We start from the raw sequence: 13,319 nt of genomic DNA, 5'->3' as shown, positions 1-13,319 counted from the left end.
TCTCACCTGGCCTCCACTGGTTTTCTTAAAACACTCCTTCTTAGTTCTTTGTTCTCACTTTGCAGTCCTTGTCTGCCCCTGCAGCCCTTCCCTGAAAGCTGTCTCCCTCACCCACAGAGGTCTCCAGGGCACAGGGCAGGCAGGGAGGGGGCCCCCTCCTGCCCCGGCCTCTGCAGGCTGTTCTTTGGTCCTTGATCCATCCCCATCTCCAGATGTCCTAATCCATCAGTAAGGCTGCAGGCATGGACAACACCCAAATTTTGACCTGCAGCTCCAGATTTGTGGATCCAGCTGTGTATAGAGGCATCTCAACTTTACGAGTCCAAACCCCATTCTTCATTCCTCCCCCAAATCTAGCCCCCCCAAACCAGGCTATTCCACCTCTGTAAATGGGAACATCACCTACCCATGTGCCCCTGCCCAAAGCTCACACATCATTCTTTTCTTTGAAGATTGAATTCTTTTCTCTAAGCTCTCTCCGGTTTGGAGTCTGGAGACAATGCACAGAAACGGCACCTCAAATGGGGAAGGAAAAGAAGGACGAACAGGTCATAAGCCTCGGACCTCACTCAGGGGGCTGAAGGGGAGAATGTGTCTGGTGTGTGGCATACCTTTGCATCCTTCAGTGATACCTTTGTTCATGTCACTGATCTTTCTGGCAAGGAAACCACCTGCCGAGTCCTGGAGGGATGAAGGTGAAGGTTGACTGAGATGAATCCTGATCACACGCTGCCATGCTGGCCGCCCAGGATGTGGTCCAGAAGTGCAAGGAGCGGGGCATCACTGTTCTACACACCAAACTCCGGGCCACAGGAGGACAAGGGACCAAGACCCCTGGGCCTGGGGCCCAGCCCTCCAAGCCCTGGTCCCATCAGGTATGAAGAGAGGGCGGACTAAGAACATCACCCTTCCCACAGCATCCTCAGGGAGAGCACTGTGGTTGCTATCCGTGAACTGGACCCCTCACTATATTTTGTGTTAATATATTGCCTTTGCGTAAACTAAAAAAAAAAAGAAATTCTTTCTCTAATTTTTTATAAAAAAAATCATCCGATAAAATGAACTCTTTTTTTTTTTTTTTTTGTAGAGACAGAGTCTCACTGTACCGCCCTCGGGTAGAGTGCCGTGGCGTCACACGGCTCACAGCAACCTCCAGCTCTTGGGCTTACGCGATTCTCTTGCCTCAGCCTCCCCAGCAGCTGGGACTACAGGCGCCCGCCACAACGCCCGGCTATTTTTTTGTTGCAGTTTGGCCGGGGCTGGGTCCGAACCTGCCACCCTCGGCACATGGAATCGGTGCCCTACTCACTGAGCCACAGGCGCCGCCCAAAATGAACTCTTTTTTGAAAAGTCTGCAGTTCCGTGAATTCTAACACACATCAATTCCTGTAACCACCACCACAATCAAGATAAAGAGCAAATTATTGTCACCTCTTCCCCTCACCTCTAAGTGCTCACCACCACAGATCTGTTCTCCGCCACCACAGTTTCACCTTTTCCGTATCTTGAGGCATAAACAGAATCATCCACTTTGGAACCTGTGGGCTGGCTTTCTTGCTCCCGGAACGTCTTGGAGCTTCGTGTAGGTTGCTGTGAGTACCGATAGCTTGTCTCCTTGGCTGCTGAGCAGTCTTCCACTCTGCACGTGTATCACCGCTTGCTGTCCACGTACCCTCTGAAGGCCATCTGGGTTATTTCAGAACGCTCTAAGCGTTCTTGCACAGGCTTTGGTTTGGGCATACTTGACATTTCTCTAGGTCAAATACACAGCAGAGAGATGGCTGAGATATATACATGTGGTAACCATGTTTAACTTCTTTTTTTTTTTTTTGAGACAGAGTCTCACTCGGTCACCCTGGGTTGAGTGCCATGGCGTCATAGCTCAGAGCAACCTCAAACTCATGGGCTCAAGAGATCTTCCTGCCTCAGCCTCCTTTTTTTTTTAGAGAAGGGATCCTGCGCTTGCTCAGGCTGGTCAAACTCCTGAGCTCAAGCAATCCGCCAGCCTCGGCTTCCTGAGGTGTTGTGATTACAGGCAAGAGCCCCCGCGCCCAGCCTTATGTTTAACTTTTTATCATACCTTCAAAGTGTCTGCCGCAGCAGCTGTGCCATTTTGTACACCCTCCAGCTCTATCTGGCGATCCAGCTGCTTCGCCACCTTGTTAGCACTTAGCGCTGTCAGGATTTTTATTCTAGCCATTCCAGAAAGTATGCATTGGTCTAGAAGCCCTCTTGACCTTCTCCTTTGCGACCGACATCCAATTCACCATTAAGTCTCTCTCTGGAGGATATCTGTATAAGTCTGCTTTCAACTTGGTCCTCCCTCTTGTCCGCATCCCCATTAGTTCACACCACGACCAGAGGATGCTTTGAGGAACGTAAACAGGATCATGTCATTGTCCTGCATACAGCCTTTCAGGGGCTTCCCATTCTGACCCTCTCCCATGGCCTTCAAGGGGTGTCCAACCTTTTGTCTTTTCTGCTGCACATTGGAAGAATAAGAGTTGAATGGACCACACATTTAATACACAAACACGAACGAAACCCGAGGAGGAAAAGGAAAGGTCCATGTATAGTTTTCGTGATATCTGACACCACAGATAAGCAAACAGTCCTCAAATAATCTTCACGTGGCCCACGGGCCGCAGGTTGGACACCCCTGCTAGCCCCTCCTCTCTCACCAAGCTCCTCTAGGGCCAGCCCACCTTCCCTGACTTCACTTCTCTGGCCTGGCTGCCTTTCTATTCCTCAAAAAGGCTCACACTCTGCACTCACTTTTGCACACTTTAAAGCTCTCCACGCTTCCCTGGCTGGCTCACCCGCTTCTTTCAGGTCTCTCTCTGATGTCACACATGAGAGACGCGTTCCCTGGTCACCCAATCTCAAGTAGCCCCCCCTTGATATTTATCTCACACTGTACTTTGACAGCTTGACTCACTCACTGTGGTTTACATGACTCTTCCCGTAGGCTGGGAGGCCCATGGCAGCGGTCACCATGTCCACTGCGTTGCTGTGCACCCCAGTGAGTGCCTAACACAGAGTGGACATTTGGCATTTGATACATGAACAAACAACTTTTAAAAATTATCTCCAGTTTTCTACTACCATAAATAAGGCTACAAAGTATCCTTTTCCATAAATGCTTAGGCATGTGCACATTTCCTGAAAGGAGGACTGCTGAATTAAATGGCACACATGATTGGAGTTTTGACAGATACTGACAAATCACCTTCCCCAGCGAAACCACCCCCTTCTCCCCCTATGGTCCGTAAGAGCTCTCATAACTGCCAGCAAAAGAAAATATTGTATTTTATTTTTTTGAAAAGTTGGTATTTAAAATTTGATAACTCTGTGTATTAGTCAGCATTCTCCAGAGAAACAGAATCAACAGGGTGTGTGCGTGTCTGCGTGCCTGTATCTATATATCTATCCATATAAAGAGATTTATTTAAGGAATTGACTCATGTGATTGTGGTTGCTTGGTAAGTCTAAACTCTGTCGGAGGAGGCCAGTGAACCAGAGACTCGGGAAAGAGACAAACCAGGAAGGCTGATGTTGCAGATGAAGTCCAATGTCACCGACTGTAGCAGCCCATATGGCCTATGGCTGAGAGGAGTGAGAGTTATAAGAAATACCTGCAGAGCTCAATAATGGAACACCTTGATGAAAAGGACATGGGGAGGGATTTAGCTCTCCTAACAAGCACAAGCTCGCAAGATGAGAGCATTGGTGAATTGGCAGTCTCTACACCTGTGGTGTTGAGAGGCACAAGGTCAGCTTTATATTAAGCTGGAGGAGAAGGCAGTCGGGAGCATGTGCATTCTATCACAGACCCGCTTTCTCTGATTCTGTCTCCTCTCCTGCCTGCAGAACATCGGCATGGTGTCTCTCTGCTGAAGATTACCAAGCTCTACTAAAGACTAAGATCATTTTTTTTTTCCATTCCTGAGATACTTTAATAAGAAGAATATTTTCCAGCTCCATCCATGTAAACATAATCCAATGTACTCAGTACTATTCACTCACACTTGCATATGAAAAATGAAACACAACTTTAGTCTAGGATGAAGGAGGAAAGGGGAGGAAGAGGGGAGGGGAGGGGTGGGAGGGTTAGTCGGGGGGCCACACCTATGGAGCACATTACAAGTTGGATCTATCATGTGTAGAACACAAATGTCCTAATGCTATAATTGGGTAAATGAGGTGAAAGCTGTGTTGATTAGTATGATGTAAACACTCCAATTTGTACAAATAATCAACACATTGAAAAATGGCATAAATGTATTTATGATCTATGTACAAAAGACTTGATAAAAAAATAATAAAAAAATAAATAAAGACTAAGATCAAAGACTACTTTACCCTCATAGACGATCTCTCTCTCTCTCTCTCCCTTCTACTAAAGTTAAATAGCCCTCAGGCACCTAAGAGCAATTGTTCCTGAGTGGGATAATAGCATGTGTCTGGAACCTAGGTAAGCCAGGGCCGGAGACCAAGCAGTCCCAGAGACCAAGCAGTCCGGGACTCCGACCAGTGGCAATGACAACACACAAAGTCCAATAGCAACCTATAGGAGAACTCTACTCAGGAAGTCACTCTTTTGTTTTATCCAGGCCTTCAAGTGATTGGATGAGGCCTACCCACATTATGGAGGGCAAACTGCTTTACTCAAAGTCCACCGATTTAAATGTAAATCTCATTTCAAAACATCCTCACAGAAACACGCAGGATAATGTTTAACCTAGTATCTGGGCAGTGTGGCTTAGCCACGCTGACACACAAAATGGATCAACACACTCTATACTATTTAAATTTTAATCTAGATAAAAAGTGAGGTAGAAAGTATTTGCATATCGTGCAGTCATTTGTGTTTCTTCCAATACCTGCCTTGTTCTTCTTTCGCTTGCGAAGTTCTTTGAATAATAGCATGCAAACTCTTTATCAGTTATATATGTAGAAGGATTATGGTCTTTTACTTTGTTGATGATTTTTCCGTAAGTTTTATATTTTCATGTGCTCAAAATTCATCACTTTTTTTGATGACCTCCACATTTATTTCAGGCAAGGGAAAAAAACCTATTGAAAGACTTTAAAAAATTATGCCTATATGACTTTTCAAGCATTAAAAAGCATACTTAGCTTTAATACATCTTTTACTCTTGTTTTCTAGTTATCATTCTCCTAAGTGGGTTGTCGACTTTCTCAGCCTTATTTCCTGAATAGTCCCTCCTTACCACGCTGATTTAAAAGGGACTTAGATCGTTTAAGTAGCAAGAATCCTCAAAATGTAACCTAAAGCAATAATATATCATCATTTTTACTATCATAACTAACATAAATGTCAGAAATTCAAGTATCCAGTGCTGGAGAAGATGCATAGGAATGGGTACTGTTGTACACAGTTGGTGGAAATGTAAATTACTGATCACTTTCAGGAAGGTAATATGGGACTACTATCACAATTTCAAAGCACATCTCTTTGCCTTAGCAATTGCATCGATTATATACCTAAAAATCCATCTAGCCAAGATACATCTATTCAGATAGATAGATGATAGATATTCACTGGAGCACTATTTGTTACAGCAAAAGGACTGAACTATGAAAACTGATCCTGAATGGTTACATACATTTTAAGACTGAAAACAAAATATTATGTAGCCATTACAAAGAATCCAGATCTGTATGTACTCACACAAAACAATTACCAGTGCATATGGTAAGGTGAAAAATGAAGTTTCAGTACTTTGGGAGGCCAAGGTGGGAGGACTGCCTCAAGGCGGGAGTTCAAGACCCCATCCATACAAAGAAACTGAAAATCAGCCCAGGGTGGGCGGCACCCGTAGCTCAGTGGGTAGGGCGCCAGCCACATACACCAAGGGTGGCAGGTTCAAACCCAACCCGGGCCAGCTAAAATGACAACTGCAACAACAACAACAACAACGACAAAATAGCCGGGCATTGTGGTGGGTGCTGGTGGTCCCAGCTATTTGGAAGGCTGCAGCAAGAGAATTACTTAAGCCCAAGAGTTTGAGGTTGCTGTGAGCTGTGAAGCCACAGCACTCTACCAAAAAAGAAAAATGCATATATAGAAAATCTGCCCAGTGTGGTGGTGAATGTCTAGTTCTAGCTATTTGGAAGGCTGAGGTGTGAGGATCGCTTGCTCCCTGGAGTTTGAGATTGCAGAGAGCTGTGATCATGCCCTTGCACTTCAGCCTAAGTGACAAAGGGAGATCCTGTTTCTTTAAAAAAAAAAAAAAAAGTGGGGCGGCACCTGTGGCTCAGTTGGTAGGGTGCCAGCCCCATATACCGAGGGTGGAGGGTTCAGACCCGGCCCGGCCGAACTGCAACAAAAAAAATAGCCGGGCGTTGTGGCAGGCGCCTGTAGTCCCAGCTACTCGGGAGGCTGAGGCGAGAGAATCACTTAAGCCCAGGAGTTGGAGGTTGCTGTGAGCTGTGTGAGGCCACGGCACTCTACTGAGGGCCATAAAGTGAAACTCTGTCTCTACAAAAAAAAAAGTTAAAAACATTTTTTAAAAAGTTTCAGAACTATATATGTAAATGTATAAAAACATTTTTTAAAAAGTTTCAGAACTATATATGTAAATGTATAAAAACATTTTTTAAAAAGTTTCAGAACTATATATGTAAATGTATGGATACTTTCTATGTATATGTAGTATATAGTTTACATACGTACTACATAGAGTTTATATACATATAAACTATATATTTATATATACATATATGAGAAAAAGCAAAACAGATGTTTCCTCTAGGAAGAGAGAAGTGAAATAGCATTTTACATTTTATTTCTGTATTGTTGGATTCCATTATATATTCATGTATTATTATGCAATTTTTTTAAAATTAAAGAATTAATGGGAAAACCTTCACTGTCTTGATTCTGACCAGTAGCTACAGCAGATAAGTTTCAAGTGGTCTGAAAATCCTCAGGGTTGCTGTGAGGTTAGCGGATGACAGGGGGAATTCATTTGGCATACTCAGCCTTTGGAATGCCCACCCCTGTGTCCAGAGAGAAATGGGGTAGTTAAACCACCCGCAGACCTCGGGCACTGAGAACAGGAGTGCTCTCTTGAAGAATGAGGGTGCTGTGCAGCTCCTCGCCTCTTTGGCATTCAGGGTTTGCATGACGTCTAGAGAAGCTCTTGGCTGGCCTGTGTCAGGAGGGGCTGCTGCCCAAGGGCAGATCCTGTACACACAGCAACGCTGAATCCCAGCCCTGGACCATTTACCCAGGCCAGGGCCCATCACCACAGCCTGGAGGGCATCTGGCTCAGGCCTCATAATTACTCTTGCGACATGATCCTTGAATGAAGTTAAACATAGGGTCCTGGAAAGATCTTGACAGGACTGACTTCAACTTTAAATTTGTGGCCCACTTGTGGCTCTGCAAAATATAACCAGTTCTGTCAAAATATAAACAAATATATTTTAAGCAAATCCTAAAACTCCATATTTTATGCACAATGCGATTCATTTCTTATTTCACGTCAGGAATGCTGGTTTGCAGTTATAAACACATAGGAGACAGCCTGGTTCTGGTAATCTCAGCTGAACGCACAAAAGTGCTAACCTCATGCTTCTGGCACTTCATTTTCTCTCATATGCTGGGAATCTCAAAAAATGGAAGTGGTCTGGCTTGTTCTGACCTCTGAGAGGCCCTGATGACATCAGTCATCTTTGAGCTTCCTAGCTTCTGTTTTAGGGAACTCTTGGTGGGAGGCAGAGCCCACCCCCGAATGACAATTCTGGGCCTTATCATACCTGAGACCTATGTTCAGCCGATCAGGTGCATTTGCCCCAAATTCCGAACCTGAGGCTAATGGTACAAAAGAGGCAGAAAGGAGAATTATTTCTGGTAGTGGCAGTATGGTGGCAAACACGATGTGACTCAAGCTCTCAATGTTCAGGGGTGGGGAGGAGCTCCTGGGTCCTCACTGGACTGGGTTAGTGTTATGACTTTTAATGTACTCCTAGCCCCACAGCTTCCTTTATTCTCCAAGCCTGGTTCTCCAGCCTTCCTGGCAAATCTCTGAGCTACCCAATATCTTATCATTAAATCCCTAATTGAGCCAGAGTTGGCCTCTGTTGTGGCAATTAAGAGCCATTGCTAAGACGCTAGTCCAGAACAATGAACATGAGCTCAGAAAGCCTGCGTTCTGTTGAGGGCTGAGCAGCCCATTAGTGGTCAGAAAAATGAGAGTGCGTTAAAGCAGCACAGAGACATCGTTTGATATCCCTTTGACTGGCAAAGACCTGGAAACTGGAGAATGCCAAGTGTGGGCAGGAAAGTGGCTCCAAGACCAACTGGTGCAGGGCTGGTGGGTGTGAAGTGGGAGACTGCTGGCGTCTCCTCCAACACCACCTCCTCTGAGAAGCCTTCCTGGGCTGCCCTGGCCCTCCCTTCCCCCTCCTCCACTTCCCCAGCCTCAGTATTCCCCCTCAGCATCAGCCTGGCCCCAGGCTATAGGTGATGTAGCTGTTTACCAGTCTAGGGACCCATCTTGCTGCAATGGAACAACATCAGCTCCATAAAGCTGGGCCTTGTCTCCAGTCCCAGAAGGTGCTGTGACATGGGCTGCTCAGGAGACACTCACTGAATGACTGTGGCCACATGGCCCCTTCTCTTTCATGGCTCCCCATTCTTATGCTTTTTCACTGCATATAGCACATCTAGGACACACTGGCACGCGCAGACCCACCTCATTTTTGTAACAGACGCATGGCATTTCTGTGTGGACGCCCCCTAGCTTCTATGTAACCAGAGTCTTTACCGATGCACGCGGGCTGCTCCCAATCTTTGATTATCACAAAACAAACAACAGACAAAAAGTGCTGTGATAGATGGAATTCTTCACGCACATCAGACAGCAATCTACCTGATAAATTTGGAGATATTAACCAGTTGGCTCACTATTTCATTTGAAACATACCAGCAAATGACATTCCCCACCTCCTAGAACCCCCCACTGCCCCAGAGAAGCACTCAAGAATTAGAGGCAGGGGAGGGAAGAGGGGGTCAGAGAGTGATGAGGCAGAAGCCCAGGGTTGTCACAGCCGCTGTGAGGACTCCAGCTTTGCTGGCCGAGATGGGGCATAGAGGAGGGACATGGCTTACTGATGTTTTCAAAGGATGATTCTGGCTGCTGTGTGGGGAAGAGGCTGAAGGAAGCAAGCAGGAAGTGGGGAGCCCAGATGGAGATGACAAAGGGGCAGAGGTGAGAGATGGGACTCACTCCTGCGCTGGGGTGGGTGTGGTGCGAAGTGGTTGGCTTTGGGATATACTCTGAAGACAGAAGGGGAAGGGGTTGCTGATGGAGTCACTGTCAGAGAAGAGTCAAAGATGTCTCCCAGGGTTTTGGCCTGAGCAGCCAGAAGGATGGGTGGCCCCACCTGTGTCATCTGCACCCCCCTCTCATGATACTGGCACCAGGGCCGGGGAGGCAGCAGCTGGTGGTGGGGGTGGACACTTGAAGTGTGCCCTCCCCTCTTGCGACACAGCTGTGCATGAGGTCAACACAACCTCAAGATTCTGCAAAACAATTCAGTCTGAAGTCCCCCTTCAACCTCAGTGACCCTAGGATCTCAGGGTCAAGCATTTCCCTAACACCCATAACTTGGAGGACGGGATGGAAATAAAGGCGAAGGCAGAGGTTCTGGCGCTCTCTGCTTATATCATCCGCTCGCGAGCTCCTTGGGGGCACATCCAATTGTCGTCCTTATGTTCCCCAAGTATTCGAGTACCTGTGACAGCCAAGGGACAGTGCTAGGGTTTTTTTCCCCAAGGACAAACTTCAAAATAGCCATCTCCAGAAGAGTCAGTCTCACCTGGACCCAAACTGACAGATGAGAAACGGGTCACCTCAGGCAGTACCACCCCTTACTGAGGGTGAAAGGGACCCGGTGACAGACTCCTGAGCTCTCAGAAATTATCCAGGGACCTGGACCCTGCTGGAAGAGAGGATCCTGCAGCTCTCTTCCTGACCTGGGAATCGGCTCCGCATGAAGGATGAGGGTGGGATGGGGAAAGGCTCCTCTTCCAGCATTTTAGGATTCTAAGAGCAGTTCCACCCAGCAATCTCCACTTGTTATTAAATAAAAAGTAGATGGTGAGACAGCACAAACTACCCCACTAGAGACTAAAAGGTGATTATACTGCCTCCTCCCTACCTGCATCAGGCACCAAGCCACTTCCTGAGCACCCATTTTAGGACAGGCACTGTGTGGGTCAGCCAGCAGGAATGTGGCTTCCACAAGGTGAAGAGTAGGGACCAGAGAGTGGAGAGCGAAATGACAAGAGGCGGCCTCTGGGGAGGAACTTGGCTGTAGGCCTCTCCTCCTAGGCTGAGGGGAAAGACCGGTCTCCACTGGTGGGAACAGGAAGCCCCTAGCAAGATGCACACATTCCCTGGGGAGAGACGAAGCCTCCCGTGTCCGTATCTTCATGTGCCTTGTAATGAGAGGAGCAATGTGGACCCCACACAGGTGAGGACGGAAACAGCAGGATGAGAAGGTGGCCAAGGCAGGGTGCAGCCCACAGCTCAGAGAATGACTGGCATGGAAGACCCAGAAGCTGGCTCACCCTGGAAGTGGCCTCGATTCAGGAAGGTCTCAGTGTGTGATAAGAAAATCTGTAAGAGGGGAGCTGATGGGCCAGAGGAAGTCAAGCAAGTGAGGGCTTCAGGAAAAAGAAGAGGAAACTGACCAGGTCAGGGCCGTGAGAGAGAAGACGGGAGGAGCAGGTGCAGGACGGGAGGAGGGGACGAGAAGTGGCAGAGTAAGCACACACGTGTGGAACAATTGCCCGCAGAACGGAAACAGAAAACAGCCTCTTAGACTACAGAGGGAGGGAGCCCAAAACAAGAGTTGCTGGATTTGGATTTGGGGAGAAACAAGTTTGTTGGGAACAGAATTTGGTGGGGGACCCAGAGGGTCAAGGTGCTTTGGAAAGAGTTCAACTATTGACCTTCCTCTATTTGGCCACATGACTCCTGCAGGTATAAAGAGCCTGTTTGTGGAAAAGAAAAAGGTGGTCCAGTCAGACAAGGTTCCACCTGCTGCTGAGAGCACACGTCTTTGGAAAGACATCCATCTGCCTCCAGGAAAAGGCAAGGGCCTTCACTTGTGCTGAGGGAAGAGGCTGTTTTGGGATCACAACCCTAGGAAAAGAGTGGATAGAAGGAATGTATGTGGAGAGGCAGCAGAGCTTGGGGTCTGCTCTCCAAAGAGGAGAGTGGAGAGGCTACAGAAATGGGAAACAGGCCAGGCCAAGTCAGTGGGGGAGCTGGTGAGCCTGACGGTAGGAGAAGTGGGCAGAAACAGATGCCCTCAGCCTGGAGGCAGGGATCTCCTGACCATCTGTTCCCCTTCTTCTAAGATTCTCAATGCAGAAAGAAATAATGCAATAATGTGTTATCAGTAACAGTTAAGGCCTCTAGTTTTATTTTAAATGTCTACCTTTTAATGATCAGTTTGAGGAGATTTAAGTTTTGTTTTTTTTTTTTTTTTGAAAGAGAGAGAGTCTTCCTCTGGCACCCTGAGTACCATGGCCCCATCTTAGCTCACAGCAACCTCAATCTCTTGGGCTCAAGGGATCCTCTTTCCTTAGCCTCCCAAGTAGCTAGGACTATAGCCACTTGCTACAACACCCATTTTTTTTTTTTTTTTTTAGTGGAGATGGGGTCTTGCCCTTGCTGGGGCTGGTCTTGAACTCTTAAGCTCAAGCAATACACCAACCTCGGGGCCTCCCAGAATGCTAAGATTGCAGGTGTGAGCCACCACGCCAAGCCCCCTGAGGACTTTTTGTATTATGGACATATAAAGTTCTTTTGTTTTTGAGACAGAGTCTCACTCTGTTGCCCTGGGTAGAGTGCTATGACATCATAGCTCACAGCAACCTCAAACTCTTGGGCTCAGGAGATTTTCTTGCCTCAACTCCTGAGTAGCTGAGACTACAAGAACCTGCCACGACATCTAGCTAGTTTTTCTATTTTAAGTAAAGATGGGGTTTTGCTCTTATTCAGACTGGTCTCGAACTCCTCCTGAGCTCAAGCAGTCCACCTGCCTCAGCCTCCCAGAGTGCTAGGATTATAGGCGTGAAAGGTTACTCTTTGATTTACATAAATCTCGCACACATAAGCTTTCTTTAGGGGAGAGAAGGGGTGAATATGCAGGTGGCCTATGGGGGACTATAGTAATTCTGATGAAATCATTGATTACACGTGGCTCAGAGGGAATTAAGATGATGCTACGAGGGGTTAGAGCAGCAGTTCTCAACCTGTGGGTTGCGACCCACAGGAACTGTATTAAAGGGCCGAGGCATTAGGAATGTTGAGAACCACTGGGTTAGAGGAATTTTCCCAGAGTCAGGCGGCTGATCTGGGGTGTGGCTGGGACTGGGATGTGGTGACTCACCCAGGCCCCTGGGCTACCCTACCCAGGCCTACAGGTTTTCTCTGACAGGCTCAGCAGGAGCATCTGGACATCTGGCACTCATCTTGGGCTTATACTGTTTTTCCCTCAGGCTGAAGCCAATTCCCATTTTCAGGGGTACAGCATAGAATCATGTGTTCAAGCCCAATGATTCTGGAGAGAGAAAAGAAAAGAGGCAAAGATATGGAGAGGAAAAGGTCACAGTGATCAGGCTGGGTAGACGTGGACTTTGAGTAGACTCTGGAGACCTTCAACCGTCTCAGCGCGCCCTCTCTAGGCTGCTTGCTTCTCAGTTCACACGGACACTCACTTATTGAGAGAGACAGCAGAACCCCTGAGCTGCCCACCCAAAGGACGGTGACACGTGCAGGTTGTCAACACAAGAACTACACAGTACCTAGGCCTACTGTACTGACACGGACTGGGGTGCATGCTCCATCTGTGAAGATCAGATCAACCTGAGGAGGTGGGCCACCAGAGAGGTTCTACCGTCTGTGCTGGGCCCAGCTCTAGGTGCCAGGGACACAGTGGCGAACAAGACAGATAGGGCTACCGCCCTCACAAAGTGGTCTTCCTAGTGGGGACCGGAACACCTCAGAACTTTCCTGTGGGAGCTTCTGAGACATCAAAACCTCTTTAGGCCGTCCCCCAGCCGCGCCGGGTCTCTCTTAAGGAAGAGACAGAGGCAAGTACTAAAGGAGCGGTGTGGTGGGGACGCACGGTGGCCTCTGTCTGCCGCACACGCAGGGAGCAAACTGCGCCCAGTGGGAAGGGCTGGGTGAGGCGGAGAGCGCCCGCCACACGCTGAGGATGGGTTCAGGTCCGAGGGCACTCTGGCCCTGTGTTTTCTCTGTTTAGGAAGG

At 47.7% G+C, this 13,319-nt stretch overlaps 1 pseudogene; it reads left to right on the top strand.

Moving 5' to 3' along the window:
• Positions 1-389: 389 nt before the first annotated feature.
• LOC128596611 (40S ribosomal protein S14-like) lies at positions 390-6,388 on the top strand (annotated as a pseudogene).
• Positions 6,389-13,319: the final 6,931 nt, after the last annotated feature.

The sequence above is a fragment of the Nycticebus coucang genome, chromosome 10 (assembly GCF_027406575.1).
Source record: "Nycticebus coucang isolate mNycCou1 chromosome 10, mNycCou1.pri, whole genome shotgun sequence".
NCBI classification, from domain to species: Eukaryota; Metazoa; Chordata; class Mammalia; order Primates; family Lorisidae; genus Nycticebus; species Nycticebus coucang.
This window is presented reverse-complemented; position numbering and strand designations above follow the sequence as displayed.